The sequence below is a fragment of the Canis lupus genome, chromosome X (assembly GCF_011100685.1).
Source record: "Canis lupus familiaris isolate Mischka breed German Shepherd chromosome X, alternate assembly UU_Cfam_GSD_1.0, whole genome shotgun sequence".
Taxonomy (NCBI): Eukaryota; Metazoa; Chordata; class Mammalia; order Carnivora; family Canidae; genus Canis; species Canis lupus.
Window position 1 is genome coordinate 34,789,882 of NC_049260.1, and position 13,990 is coordinate 34,803,871.

Below are 13,990 nucleotides of genomic sequence, written 5' to 3' on the forward strand. Positions count from 1 at the left end.
GACAAGCTGCATTTTATTAACAGGATTATCACGGCGCGTGATTTATCCTCGTGCAGGATTTTAATTGCTCTTTGGAGGTTGAGCCGTTTCTTTTGACTGCGCTTCAGCCCATATCCTGCTGTTAAATGCTGGGTTAATAAGTAGGGGAGCCTTTAATGCCTGGGACCGATGGCCCTCGGCAATTCCCCGCGCACAAACACATCTCCCTTGTCCGGGCCGGGGCTGGGCCAGGGCATCTTTACGCGGGGACCCAAATGGGAGTGTGAAGTCAGTGGTGTGCAGATCATCGGGGGAACTTTCCTTTCTCCTCCCTCACACACCCACCCACATAGTTTCTGAAAGCCCAAATGTTCCCTAAGTCGACACATTTCCTTTGTTAGCAGGGAAAAATATGCAAATGCTTGCTTTTACACTCGAGCACAGGGAGCAGACTGCCAGGTCGGTCGGGGTGGAAGCACCAGGTCCGGGGACTCTTTCTGAGAGTGACTGAGGGCGGCGGTTGGGGGAGCACCTGGGAGACCCAAATCCAAAAGCTAGGCTGGTCTATCCTTCAGCCTTTCTTTGTGCTAACTAGGCCTTTTGTCCACCAGTATCCTTGTTGGCCCCCTATACATAGAACACCGTCTGTTAATCAAGAGCCACACACACAGACACACGGCACGGAGTTAGAGCCCAACAATGAAGCTGGAAGAGGAGGAGGAGGACGAGGACGAGGACGAGGAGGAGGAAGAGGCAGAAAATCTGCAGTTGCAGCAGGCCTGGTGGGATTCTGAAGGAGCACCTTCTGGAGGAAGCGCCTCTTTCTTTCTCTTTCCGATGGGCTAGCCCCAGTGCCGCAAAAAGACTAACTGGGGTCTTGAAGAAGGTTCTGTGGGGGCTCTGGGCTTCTCTTCCTTCCTCCAAACATACAAATCAAGTTGGGGGTGGGAGAGAAGGCCACCACTAGTGCACAGAAGACCACAAGGCACATTCAAGGGACTGTCCCCTCCCTCACCCCTGCCGCCCCTTCTAACAAAAGAAGACATTCTGGGTGGCCCAATGTGGACAGTGGAGCAACATTGCTTGATGCAAGTGTCCTGGTCCTCAGCGGCAGCAGTGGGACTGCACAGGCCATCCCCTCACTACGTGCCACAAGGAAACGCAGAAATTACACCAGGAACCAAAGGGTTGATCAAGCACCCCTAGGAAAAGGATGAGGGAATGAAAAGGGGTGTGTGTGTGTGTGTGTGCGCGCGCACCTAGGAGACTTCAATCTTCTGTGGTCCCTGAAGTGGCCTGGCCTTCCACAAGCTGCCACAGACCCACCTCCTTCGGTAGCTGCCTGGTGACAAGGACCTCTGAGCACCTGACTGAGGAAACAGGATCCATCATCCCACTTTGCCCCCTTCCTACTCCCCCACCCCTGCAAAGGGCCAGCGGCCCCCTTCCCTGGACACAAGGGTGAATGTGATGCAAGACACCTGGGAGCCCTGGGTGCTCTCAAGCTCCCCACCACCACTGCAGGGCTCTTCCTGTGGGCTTTTCAACATTAATGCCGCACACTTAGGTGACACGGGCAGCAGCATGAAGTGGCTTTGCAGGCACAGGGTCAGATGAAGTATTGGGGGTGGAGGAGAGGGAGGAGGCTGTGCGAGAAGAAACAAGGGAGGGAGAGGTACATTGTTGGATCCTGCTGACTACACACACACACACACACACACACACACACAATCTTTAGCTGCCCCATGAACTTTTTGTGAACTGTTTAAAAGTGGAGGTCTGTTGAACAAACAGCGGCGCCACTGCCAGCCATAATTTCATTGCAACAAGCTAAAGACTTTTAACTCTTCAGGTTCCTGGGCAAAGATGGAGCTAAGTGGGAACGGCTGGTGAGCAATGGCCCAGCCTGCAGGGAGCCCCTTCTCCAGGGTGCCAGCCTGCTCCGGAGGAGCCCGGATCCCCAGCAGGTACATCCTCTGCTGAGGCCATGTTGAGGCCATGCTGCGTCCACCCCGCCCACCCCGCCAGGAGGCCAGCCTGGGGACCTCCCCTCCACCCCTCTACGGGATGTGGAACTAAGGGGGTCGGCATTTGGGTAAGAAACACAAAGAGCCCAAGGGGCGGAGATACAGCGATGCTCATCCCACTCCACTTCCAGAAGGGGCTGTTGAAATAGTTGGGGTCTTTTTTTGACTCTAAGAGAAAGTGCTTCAAAACTGACTTCGCTGACCCTAAGGCCACGGTGGAGAGGACAAATAATGTGATTTAGATGACAAACAGAGCAGGCACTTTGCGGCTCTGAGAGGCTTGTTTGCCTTTATTTCTCCGCGGGCACCAACTCCCCCCCCCCCCCAAGGCTAGAAGTGCCAAGATGTGTGAAGTCACTCAAGAAAAGCACTTTACAAGCACCAACCTGTTTCCATGTTAGCTGCTAAGCTGCACCTTGGCGATGGGGTTTAACCCTTTTTCAGTGAATGGAGAGAAAGGGGCCAAGGATGCAGGATGGGGATGGAGAGGGAAGGGGAAGGTGGCTGAGAGGAAAGGGTCAGGCAGGGAGACTGAGGAGTGTCTGGTTTCTAAAGAACAGACCAGGAATTGTAGTGGTTGCCCGCTGGAACACCCAGTTTTGGGGAGAGATCTGGCTGGCAAAATGCGCACACGCGAGTGCACACACACACGTGCACATATGCACACCCACACACCCCCAGAGTGGACTCCAGCTCTTGAACTGGCAGTAACTGAAAGCACAAGAGAGCTTGCGTCTCCCTCAACAGACATGGGCAGTTATCTGCTCTGGGAGCCAAGGGTTATGCTTAGAGTACTAGGCTTGGCTTGAACACCGAGGAAAGGGCCTGACTGGCAGAAGGAGGTCAGAGGGACCAAAATTAGGAGCTGTCACCTCTGAGAAGGGGCACTGCCAAGCCTCTGACAGGACACAAGGAGCACATGGGTCCAGAAGTAGCACCCGCCGCTGCCACCACCACCACCCATTCCTGCCATGAGGACATCGTTATGCACTGAGGAAAAGGAGACGGCTGTTTGGGTTTTCTTTACAGGCGATCTCCCCTGGCAGACAACAGACAGCGGGTTGCAGACTTCAGAGGCTGGGAGGAGCAAGGGGACGGGAGGCAGCACCAGACCACTCTTGGCACCCCTCCTGAACTCTCCGCTGGGCTCCTCCTGGCACCAGGCCACCTGTACTGCCTCTGCCCTTGAGGAGGTGCTCCATTCAAGCCTGCACATCACACTTGTCAAGTTCACCAACAAAATGGAAAACATCACCATCAAACCATCCCAGCTCCCCTGCACCACGCGAGCGCCAATGGTGAGGTGCCCCTTCCTTGGGTCTCTCAACTGCCACCCCTTGCCCCCATCAGGCTGTTATCCAGGCAATGGTCAAGAAGGCCTGGGCAGGTGTGGGGCGGGGGGGCGAGCTTCCGGCTCAGAAGGCAGAGCTGGCATTGGGAAGGCTGGCCCAGTGTGTGTGTAGTGTGTGCTGGGGACCTCTTCGGGGAAGGGGCCTCCCTCCCATCACAGCCACTTCTCTGCAGAGAGCACGCAAGAACCTGATTACCACCACAGCCTCCCAGCTCCCACCCTCACCAGCAGTGTGTCTCTGGGCAGGTGGCCGAACCTCTTCAAACCTGCTCCCCTCATCTGTAAATATTTGGCACCGCATTTTCCAGAGGATTAAACTGCACTATGGACTTGAGTTTTGCCTGGCAATGCCTAGTACAGGCCACGTTTAACCCCATTAAACAGCATCTGATGCCACAGAGCGTACCGTGTGACAACCCCAGAATGGTCGCGTAGTTTCTTTGTGGCGTTGGGAAGGCTGAAGCAGGGACACAGAGGGGGCCAGGCCAGGGAGGGGTGACCTTCAGCAGAGTTGTGTGGATTTCATCAAAGCCCAAAGCGAACCCGCGGGAGCCCTTCCTGGGGCTGCTCCAGAGCAGACTGAGTCACGCACAGCAGCACTTCTCTCCTGGTGTCAAGGAAGGGAGGGGTGAAGAAGTTCCTATTTTAGGATGGGGGGGAGGGGGGCTGTGTGGGGGTAGATGATGAGAGGAAAACGCTCTCCCGGATGTGCACTGTTGGGGGCGGGTCCTCCTGGGCTGCTTTTTGGGGGGGCTGGTGGAGCAGCAGGGTGAAGCCGACCGAGACTGGGCCCCCCCCACAGCGCGCATCCGGTCGTCCAGGGGTGTGACTGAGGTTGGTGGCTGGCCTGGTCAGCCAGCCCTCCAAGGGTGTTGGAGGGGGTGGGTGGGGGTTTGGGAGGAGTGATCCAGGCTGCCCAGGCGCTGTCTCTTGGCACACTCCAAGCCTCGGCCATCGCCTCCGGGGGCGTCCCCACCCACGCCCCAAGTTTTGCATTAGTAACACACCAAGCTGGATGGGAGAGGGAGCGAGGAGGATGGAGGATGGGAAACTCGCGCGGTCCTGACCTTTCGAGCAACCAGAACCTTCCCTGCCTCCTCCCAGGGCGCCTGGGTCAGAGCAGAGCCACTCGGGTAGGTCGGGGGTGAACTTGGCCCTCGGCGGCGGCGGTGAGGGCGAGCAGGGGGAAGGGCGCCCCCTCCCCCGCCTCAGCCCGAGCGCGATCGGTCGGCAACAAAGAGATTTTCTCTCCCACCACACACACCCGTGCTGCTCCGGGCTCGCCCGCCCCTCCTCGCGGCTCCTCCACCGAGGTCCCCACGCGGGGCCGCCCCACGGCACACGCCCACACCCTCGCGACGCGCCCCCGCCCAGCGTTCCAGGAACTCCCGCTCTCTCCGGGACGCGGCTGGACCTCCGCAATCACCCAGTCCACTGACCCCAATTAACCCCTCGGGCCCTGCGGCCCGCGTGCTCCTCCGGGGTTCCCCCTGACTGAACCCCGCCGTTGAATCTCTGACAAAAAGGAACTTTGGGTGGGCATACGGAGAACCCTGGCTCCTCTGCCGGACCCAGCCGAGGAATGGGCGTCGCAGACACCCTCCTCCTGGCCATTCCTCCTAGGCTCCTTCTGAGCAGACTGGAGGTCCACCGCCCCCCCCCCCACACACACACACCCAGGGTCAGCTGTTGGACCAACATTGGGACACTTCCCCTTCTCCCCCGACACCGATGCAGGCCACAGCCTTGGGGTTTTGTTCCTTTCACTTTCTTTCACGTTTATGCCACACACCACCACATGGGCAAGAGAGGGCCTATTTGGAAGCCGGTGTCCCTCAACAGGAGGCAGCCCAGGACAGGAAACCTAGGTTGAATGCAATGAATCATCCTTCCTCCCTTATTCTCCCCTCCCCCACCCCCAGCCTCACACCCCCTTCGGGATAATCCCAACAGGGCTGGGTTGCCACTTGGGAGTCTATACAACCTGGGGGCAAACCCAGAATAAAGGAGCCGTATCACAACTCCAGAGGGGGTGTCAATGCACTGCCATCTCCACCAGGGTTTTGTAGGAATAAAACCACACTTGACGAGCCACCCCCACCCCGCCCCCCGCCAAAGGAACAGGCTACATGGTAAGGCTATCAACAACAGCGATCGTGAGTACACAGGAAGCACAAAGGAACTTTTTATGCATAAAAGATGCATAGCACACGGGCTCCTGTGATCTGCACCGGGGTTCCTTAAATGATTGTGCACTGCCTGGGAGTTCTGGGAGGGCTGGGGAATGAGGGTCAGAGGAGCAGAGGGGCTCCCACTTTCTTGACAAGGAACAAAAGAAACCCCATGTCTGCTACTCACTCTTGGAACTCGGAACACCCCAAACAAAGCTGTGGAACAACTATGGTGTAGATGGGGGCCCAGGAATTTTTGTCGCTGCTCAGAGCTTAATTACTCCTCCTTGATCCGTGGGACTAGACACGACACCGCCAAGGTTAAAATGCCCCGAACAGCGCCGAGCAGATGTGAGCGAGCTGGCAGACGCGCAAATGAGGCCTGCCTCGGAGCACGATAACAAGTGACTAATACATTGCATATCGTTGAAAGAAAATTATTTTTCTCTAATTTGCATTTGCTTGGGGAAAAAAAAAAAGCCAACCAGAGTCCCTCTTCACAAGCACGAGTCTAATCCTGGAAATACAGCCCGGCTGCTTTAAGAGAGCTGGAAGGAGGGAAAGACTGCCAGTGTTTTGGCGTTACAGGCTTGTTTATCTTTCCGCCTTTCCTCCAAGGCGAAACTCGTTTTGCAAGCAACATTCCTACAGAAAATGGCACACGTCATAAAAAGAGACCAATTTATAGAACTGGCACCGAAGTTCATGTATCACTCCAGAAGCATCTTCCCAGCTCCCCACTGGGGAACCCAAGTGGATACAAAAGTCCACGTTAAAACTCAAAGAGGGTAGGCCTGGGGGGGCCAGGGGCAATGAACTCAATTTGCTGAGATCCTGAAGGCTGTACATCCAAGGGACCAAAATCACAGAGAAGGACAAGATACAGAATCAAATCAGCTCTAAAGGATCCTCCAAACCCCGGGGGGCCAAGGGAGGTGAAGGGGAGGGGAGTGATTCTGACACCCATTTTGCCCCAGGACAGCCCAGAGGCGGGGCCCACCTCTCTGGTCACCCTGAACCCACCTGCTCAGGTCAACTGGGCATCTCCAGGACCAGCCAAGGGGGTGGCTACTGCCACCAACTGCTCTCCTTCCCACCCTGGTGCCTCCCCCCAGTGTCTGGCTGGCGACTAGGAACTCAGAGAAGGCCTGTGGCTGTGGGCATCTAGTTGATTAAGTCACAGAGTGGGTGGCGCTGTAAGCACACCTCAGAACCACGCCTTTGCGTCCTACAGCTGAAGTCGAATGTGCTCATGGAAATAGGAAGGCTTAGGAGGAAAAGTTAAGGGGTGTGGGTAATCAAAAGCCAAACTGCACCCTTTTACCCCACTCCAATATAACCCCCTTTGGGTCTTGAACCTACACACTTGCGTTTCCAGCCTGGGAAATGGTGGTGAGTGCACAGTACCCACCAGTCTCTCTACTCTAACTTGTCTGAGTAACAGAGCCATTTCCGAGGGGGACCGAGGGCCATCAGAGACTCTGCAACTTCCAGAAAGCCTTTGGTTAATAACACATTGTTTCCAACAAGCTTGCTTAGAGCTGCAAGTTATTTCCCCAAATCTTAAAACCATGCCTATGAGCACCAGAGGGCCCAGGTCCTGGCCAGACCCCTCTCTGAGCAGTGACACTTGGGACCCTGTGGGCCTTCTCCCACCACCTCTGCAGAACAAGCCCCCTAAAGCACAACACACAACGCACCCATCCTGCACCTCCGTCCTGATTCCAGGAGCCAGAAAGGTGTGTGTTGGGGGAGGAGGGGTGCGTGGGGCGGTGCGCGGCGCTGCCGACTTTTTCTCTCATCTCAGGACGCTGTGGCCAGAAAGCGGCGGCCACCTCTGCAGCTCTCCGCGGGCCTGCATAGTGCACGCTTTGTGTAAGCGCAGCGCTGCTCGTGCACCAACAGCTGTCACATTATTTGCACTCGCTGTAAACAGCCTTCACATTCCCCCCTTACCACATAGTTAAAGCCAGACTAACAATCCACAGTTCGAGATCAAACCAACAACAGCAGCATTGTGTCTGCCTCCGCTGCCTTCGCACCAAGCCCAGCAGCTGGCAGGTTTCTCCGGAACAAGGGGACCCCCCCTTCTTCCCCCACCCCTCCAGGCTCCAGCCAAGGCTAGCCAAGGCAGCGTGCAGTTTGTTGCCGCTGATTGTAAAAGCGAAAAGAGCACAGCCATGTCGCAGGGATTTCTGTGTGGTTTATCAGCCTTCTCCCAGAGTTTGCCCCTCCTGGTGGCTCGGGGAAGCACCCCTCCCCCACTTCCTCAGCTAGGAAGAAAGGTTGTTCAGACTCCCAGGGTCGCTTTCAACGCTCAGCAAGGCGTGGGCTGGGCCAGGCCTGGGGTCGGGGACAGGGAGGCCTGCCGCTCCCTGTGCTGGGTCACAGGGGGCCAGAAGGCTCTGCCCTTTGCGAAGCCCGCGGCCCAGTGCCTCTGGTGCCTCGAAAATTGTCCAACTCCCTGAATACTTACTGGCCGCCCCACTGATCAAAATGTCTCCTTTATGATTTTTGGTTAAGTCGAACATTTCCATAATCGTCATTATTAGTGCAAATTACACGCCTAATCGGTCCTTAAATAGATTTTAATTAAATAATCATACAAGGCTCATTTTATGACTTAAGAAAGGCATTACTTTTCGTTATAAACTTTCCACCAGGATATAGACTCATGATAGCAGACAAATACTTATTCTTTGAAACTTGGCAAGAACTGATGGGCAGAGAGGATCCTGAAATGACACCATGTCACCTTCTGGAATCCCGGCTGAGACCAGACATAACCACATCTGTGCAACTTTCCTCTTGGGAAGGGAGAGGGGATCTCTTCCTCCAAATCCTCACTTTCGCTGTCTCCTCTTTCTGGCCAGTGGAAAGAAGCCCCAAATGCTACTTTTTCCTTACCCATCTGCAGAGATTCCTCCAGCGGGCCGTCTCTGGTAGAGACCACTCCTCCCCACTGCCATCCATCCAGTCTTTCCCCCTGGTCTGCCGAGAGCCTCGGCGCAAAGCAGGCAGGGTTGTGCTTGTTAACTGCTGTGTAAAATGCTGTTAATAAAATAATAAATACAAAGGATGGAGGCTGCTGGTTTCCACGGCTGTTTTGACTGGAAATGCCTTGGCACTTGTCATGTGTTTATGGGAGGGCAGACAACTCCAGGATTTGCATAGTTTGGACATTTCTGTACTTCATTTATTCTGTCCTAAATGACGTAGGCCTAGAGCTATTTCAAGTTTGCATTTGTACAGAACTGTTGAGTGCCTAAGAGCTTCTCCAATTAGACCAAGTTTTAAATCAGACCCAAAGCTGGACCGTCCTGGCTCTGACTCGCCCCCTCTCCACCTTCTGCCTCTGTTTCGGGAGAAAACAAACAGACCCTCAACAACGACCCCCTGTCCTTGCTCTCCCCACCTTCACCCCCTCTGGGGGCATCCAGGGCAAAGGTTAAGGTGTCTTCAGATTACAGGCAAGGCCCCGGCTCCGCAGTGTGGAAATCATGGCAGTGAGGCGCATCCTGGCCACACTCTACCTCTAAAATAGTAGTGAGCTAAGATGCGGGGAAAACTGCTGGCCTGGTAAAACCCACTGTTCACAAAACAATGTCAGCAAAGGCTGGAAGGCATTCTTTAGAGAGGGACCAAGGATTCGTGCCTACTGAAGCTCTTTCAGCACAAAGGCTTTTAGGGGAAGAAGGGAAAAAGAGGGAGGAGGAGGGGGGAGAGGAGGAGAGAAGGGGAGGGCTCCTGTTTCAGAGCAGGCATCCCCTGAGAGTCAAGAACCAAGTGTAGCTTCAATCAAACGCTGACTTCCCCTCTGGGAGTCGAGTAGGAAACCTGATCACAGTAGCTTACTACCGGCCTGGATCCATACAGGTCTGGTTTTCTTCTCATGCTGGTAATTTTTTAAAATACATATCGATATAAAAAAAGAAGCGATCCCTGGCAGACTTTATTGAAAACCACACTGAGACCTCGTAACATCCGGACTTAATCCCTATCAAACAAACCACAGCACCTCTGGCCTCTGCAGCAGGCCAGCCCCTCACCTCTTCCAACCAGGTCTCTCCCCTCCAGCCCCTGGCTCTTCTCTCCCCCAAGAAAGGAGGACGAGAAGGCTTGCCAAAAAGCACCAAGATACCCGGTTCTGGAATCAATTCCTAACCATATAATGATCCCGCTTTGGGGGGGGGGGCGCATCCAAGCCCTTTCATATGGAACCCTTTAAAGCGCAGAATGCAAAGAACTGCAACAAAAGAAAAGAGGAACCCATGAAGGCAGACCAGAAGGATATCAACGGAGGCGAATTTAACTTGCGACAGTCCCTGACACTAGCCTAGACAGGTCTCAGGGGCTCTAGGGGGCAGCCGGGAATGATGGAGCAACCTATAGGAACATGACCAGTCATTCAACGCAGTCCCTAATTCTCGGGGCCTACTATGTGCCAAGTAGTCTCCTTTGATCCTAAAGGTGGATAATTATTACCAGTCTTACAAATGAAGAAACTTACCAAGGCTCAGAGGCCATAAATAACTTGCCCCCAAGGTCACACAGCTAGTAAAAATGAGCCACGGTCAAACTCAGTCCTGGAGTTCCGGAGAGGAGCCAATTATTGGTCAAATCGTGCCATCTGAAAAATCCTCAAGAATTTCAGAAAGCTTCCCTTAGCTCTAGTACTCGAGGGCAGGATAAGAGCGTTTGACACCTATGTACCTTAGTTCACAAGGAAACCGAAGCCCAATTTCTCCTACATCCAGTAATCTCTTGGTTCACTTGAAGTCTTTCCCAATTTCCTGTGACTTCCTACACAGGAATACCCCAGTGTGAGGTCAGGGCTCCAACAAAGCCTCACTTTCCCCTCCTCCAGAAACGTAGAATAGGCAGGGGTAGGTGGGTCGCTACTGTCGGGTCTCCACAGAAAGTGCTGACTCCCGGTGCTAGGTCTGGGCCTGCCACCCTAGTTTTGCCACAGAAAGCAATAAATCAAATTATCTAGATAGAGCAAAAGCCCTTTTGGAAAGAGTGCCTCCACCTACCTTTCCTAGGGTTTTAAGGAAAAACCTCCAGGGACCAAAGTAGGGTGCGGGTAGAAACTAAGAGGTAAGTGGCTTGTAAGACGTCAGGCCCTCCTGGACTGGGGGTCCCCATAAAAGGCCAACGCCCGCGATAAGCCAAGGACTGAGTTATCTCCCATATCCCCAACTTCTCATTCCAGAAGGAAGGGGTGTGTGTGTGTATGGGGGGGGGTGTCGGGGCCTAATATCGCCAGTCGGCCCCAACCCCAGTTTCCAGATCGGCCCCAGGCTTTCGGATGCTCCGGGAACTCGGCACACCGGACGACCCAGGCTCCACAGGGCCATCTCCCGCTCGGCAGGGGGACCGGACAGTCAGCTGCCCCGGCGGGCTTTCCGGCCCCGGACCGGTGGCTCCTCCAAGAGGCCGAGGCTCCGGACGCACGAAATGGCTCCAGGAGCGACTGGGCGGGCAGGGGCCTCGGGCGCGGGAGGGATCGAGGCGATGGCGGCGCCGGGTCCTCACCCCGCTAGCCAGCCGAACACGCCCCCGCCGCCCGGCCGCCCGCCCCTGGCTCCCCGCCAGTGGCGCTCGCTCGCTCGCTCGCTCGCTCTCTTAAACTTTCCGGCGTTGGCGATCGGGCAGGGCTTCCAGCCTCCGCCCTCCCCCCACCCCTAGCTCGGTGCAGGCCCTTCCAAACCTCCGGGGAGGCGACCCCCGCCCCGGTACCGCGAGACAGAGGCCCCGGCAGACACCCTCCCCCCCTCCCCCCCTCCCCACACACACCTTGAGCCACCTGGAGCCACTCGGAGCGGGCGGCTTCCCAAAGCGATCGGCGTCCGGCCGAGCGTGGGGCTGCCGCGTCCGGGAAGGAACTCCCGCAGCCTCCAACGGTCCCGGCCTGCCCGCGGCGCGCGTGCAGTGCGCCCCACACTCGCGCGCTCCGAAAGAACTTACACCGGGGGGAGGGGGAATGGAGCAGGCGGGGCTGCGCCCCCCCCCCTTTTTTCCTTTTTGAAACTCTTTAGTTGCAAGACTTTTGGGTGTCCCTGGCAAGGCTGCGAGAGCTCGGGTAGAACAATAGAAACAGGGGCTTGCCGGAAATGGTGCAGGAAGACCCCTATAACCCTATAAACCTCTCCTCCCCTCCTCAGTTACTATTAGCATTAAAAGACTCCAGTGCCTTCAATGCAATAGTACCTGTTTATAACTTTCACCCGCTGGGTCCCCATACCCTAAACAAGTCCCCCTCCTCACATTATGAAATCACAAGGGCAAAGATCGCTCCCAAATCTGTGACCTCGGTAAGCTCTCTGGGACTTTCACCTGCTCTGCCCCTGGCACCCCGACCTGACTCACCCCCTCCCCCAGTAGTTCCTCTGGTTTGCACCTAGACAATAAATTTAGTTTAATTTAGCTTCCGGTCTTTAATTTTAGCAGGTCTCCTTTTTGCATGCAAATCAATATGGCAATTACCATCTAAAAGCTCGCCCAGCCCCGGGTCAATGTAAATTGATCATTGTCCGCCTTCCACAAAATAACACCGGGAGTCTGTGGTGCATAATGAGATTATACTGGAAACTGTCTTTTAGATCACAAATTATATTTTATGCTGTCAGGATCTTCTAGCGGACTTCCCCGCTAGTCTAATCACAGGGAGCTGAGCCCGTGGGTGCTGAGGGGGGATGGCTGGCTCAGGGAGACGTGACTCTAAAAAATAACCATGCGAGGGACCCCCCCATTTCCAAGACCCTAGACTGGGGACAGGCACAGATGAGTTGTGCTGGGAAAGGGGGCCTTCTACAGAAACATCCCGGAAAAGCATCGTTCATTAATTCCCATGCAACACAAAGTCAGATATCCCTTCCAGAGGGATACGTTAGGGGCAACCAGCAAAAAAGCCGTCGAGCCGGGCTGGTGGGAGGGGGGAGCGGGAGGAGGAGTCTCCTGCCAAGAACTCAGCACCAAGGCGGCTTGGCTACCACCCGGGGCGCGCGGGGAGGCCGTCCACTCCGGCCCCTGCAGCTTCTCAACCCCGCCGCCGCCACCTAGGCCCCAGCAGCGCAGCCTGCTTTGCAAACAGACGGAATCCTGCGGGCCAAGCACTCGGGCAGAGCAGCTGGGGCGGGCCTTGGCCGGCCCCGGCCTCCCCTCCCCGAACCGTGTGAGCCGACCGCCGAAGCCTCCAAGCAAGGAGAAGGTCCTTTCTCGCCGAGAGCACGGCTCCCCGCCCCTCCGCGGCCCCCAGGGCACGGGTGTGACCCTGGGGCCTAACAAAGGGCCTTCTGAGTTCGCTTCGGCCTCGGGCTGGCGGGGGGAGGGGTGGGGACCGCGGGGGGAGGGGGAGGACTCGTCGGCCGAAGCGGACCCTCGAGGTCCTCCGCCCCGCCCCGCCGCGCCGCGCCGCGCCTGGCCAGCCCGGCCGGGCCCCGCGCCCTCGAGGAAACCACCAAGGTGGCATTGTCAGGGCTGCCGTGCGCTCCCGAGGACCGTCCTGGAGTTCGGGCGGCACTGCGGCCTGCAGGCCTCCCGCCCAGCCCGCGCGGCCCAGCCCTGCCCCGCCCGACCCGGCGCGGGCTCCACCCGAGTGCGGTCTTCCCAATAAAAGCTGGAATTCCCGGCTGGGCTCAGACAAAGAGGAACCGCGGCAAATCGACGCCGCGGGCAAACCAAACCCTAGCCTAGTTTACGTGAGCGTCTGGGGTCACACAGGCGCCTACTAATCCACCCTACACAGGCCGTTCCCGCAAGGTCTCCTCCAGGAAAAAAAAAAAAAATTAAAGCATACCAAAATGAAAGCGTACCTCCTCTTTATTCCTCCCGGGGGGCGAACTTCGCACTTCTTTCGGTTCTATCTTTATCAATCCACCAGGCTGACAGCCACATTAGCCAAACAGGACTCCAGAGCAGTGCCACCATCCATTCCCATTCCTCCTGATCCAAAGCCAAAAGCTACTCCTTTTCCTCCACCATCCATCCACTCAAGGTCAAGAATTCAACATCTCTTAGAGATCCTCTTACCTGCTCCCACACGTACCCTCTTCCCCTGCCCCAGAAGGAAAGAAAACTATAACCAGAAGTAATATTAGTGAGGGCCATCCGCCCTTAGCTAGGCCGCTTTGCCCTCAGTTTCCTTCCAGCCTACCACACAGGAGTTCCCTGTGAGTGCGTGCACGAACGTGTTGGTATGGCCCACAGCCACATGTGCCCATGTGGCTCTCACTCGGCAGGAAGGCGGAGAGTCTACGTCTGGCGTGGAGGAGTTTTTGTCATTCAGCTCGTGTATCTAAGCATGGATGTATACATATGAATGCTTTTTGTGTTTCCAAGTGACCCTCTTCACACCTTTAAATGGGCTTTTGTCTCTGGTAGGCATTTACAGAAATTCTGCCCCAGTTTCCAGCTCAACAAAGTCTGGGATTTTCTCTTAGAATATCACTATAGGTCTC

General features: G+C 55.9%; 1 protein-coding gene across 12 annotated transcripts in view; it reads right to left on the minus strand.

The window, feature by feature from the left end:
- BCOR (BCL6 corepressor) overlaps positions 1-13,990 on the minus strand; it is a 114,181-nt gene that overhangs the window by 25,292 nt on the left and 74,899 nt on the right. Inside the window, exon 1 of one of the 12 annotated variants that reach the window (XM_038587182.1) lies at positions 11,328-11,346. The exons of the other annotated variants lie outside the window; for them this stretch is intronic. The gene's annotated coding sequence lies outside the window, so the exon portion shown is untranslated. Of the gene's footprint in view, positions 1-11,327; positions 11,347-13,990 lie in introns of those variants that run through there. 12 annotated transcript variants of the gene reach the window in all.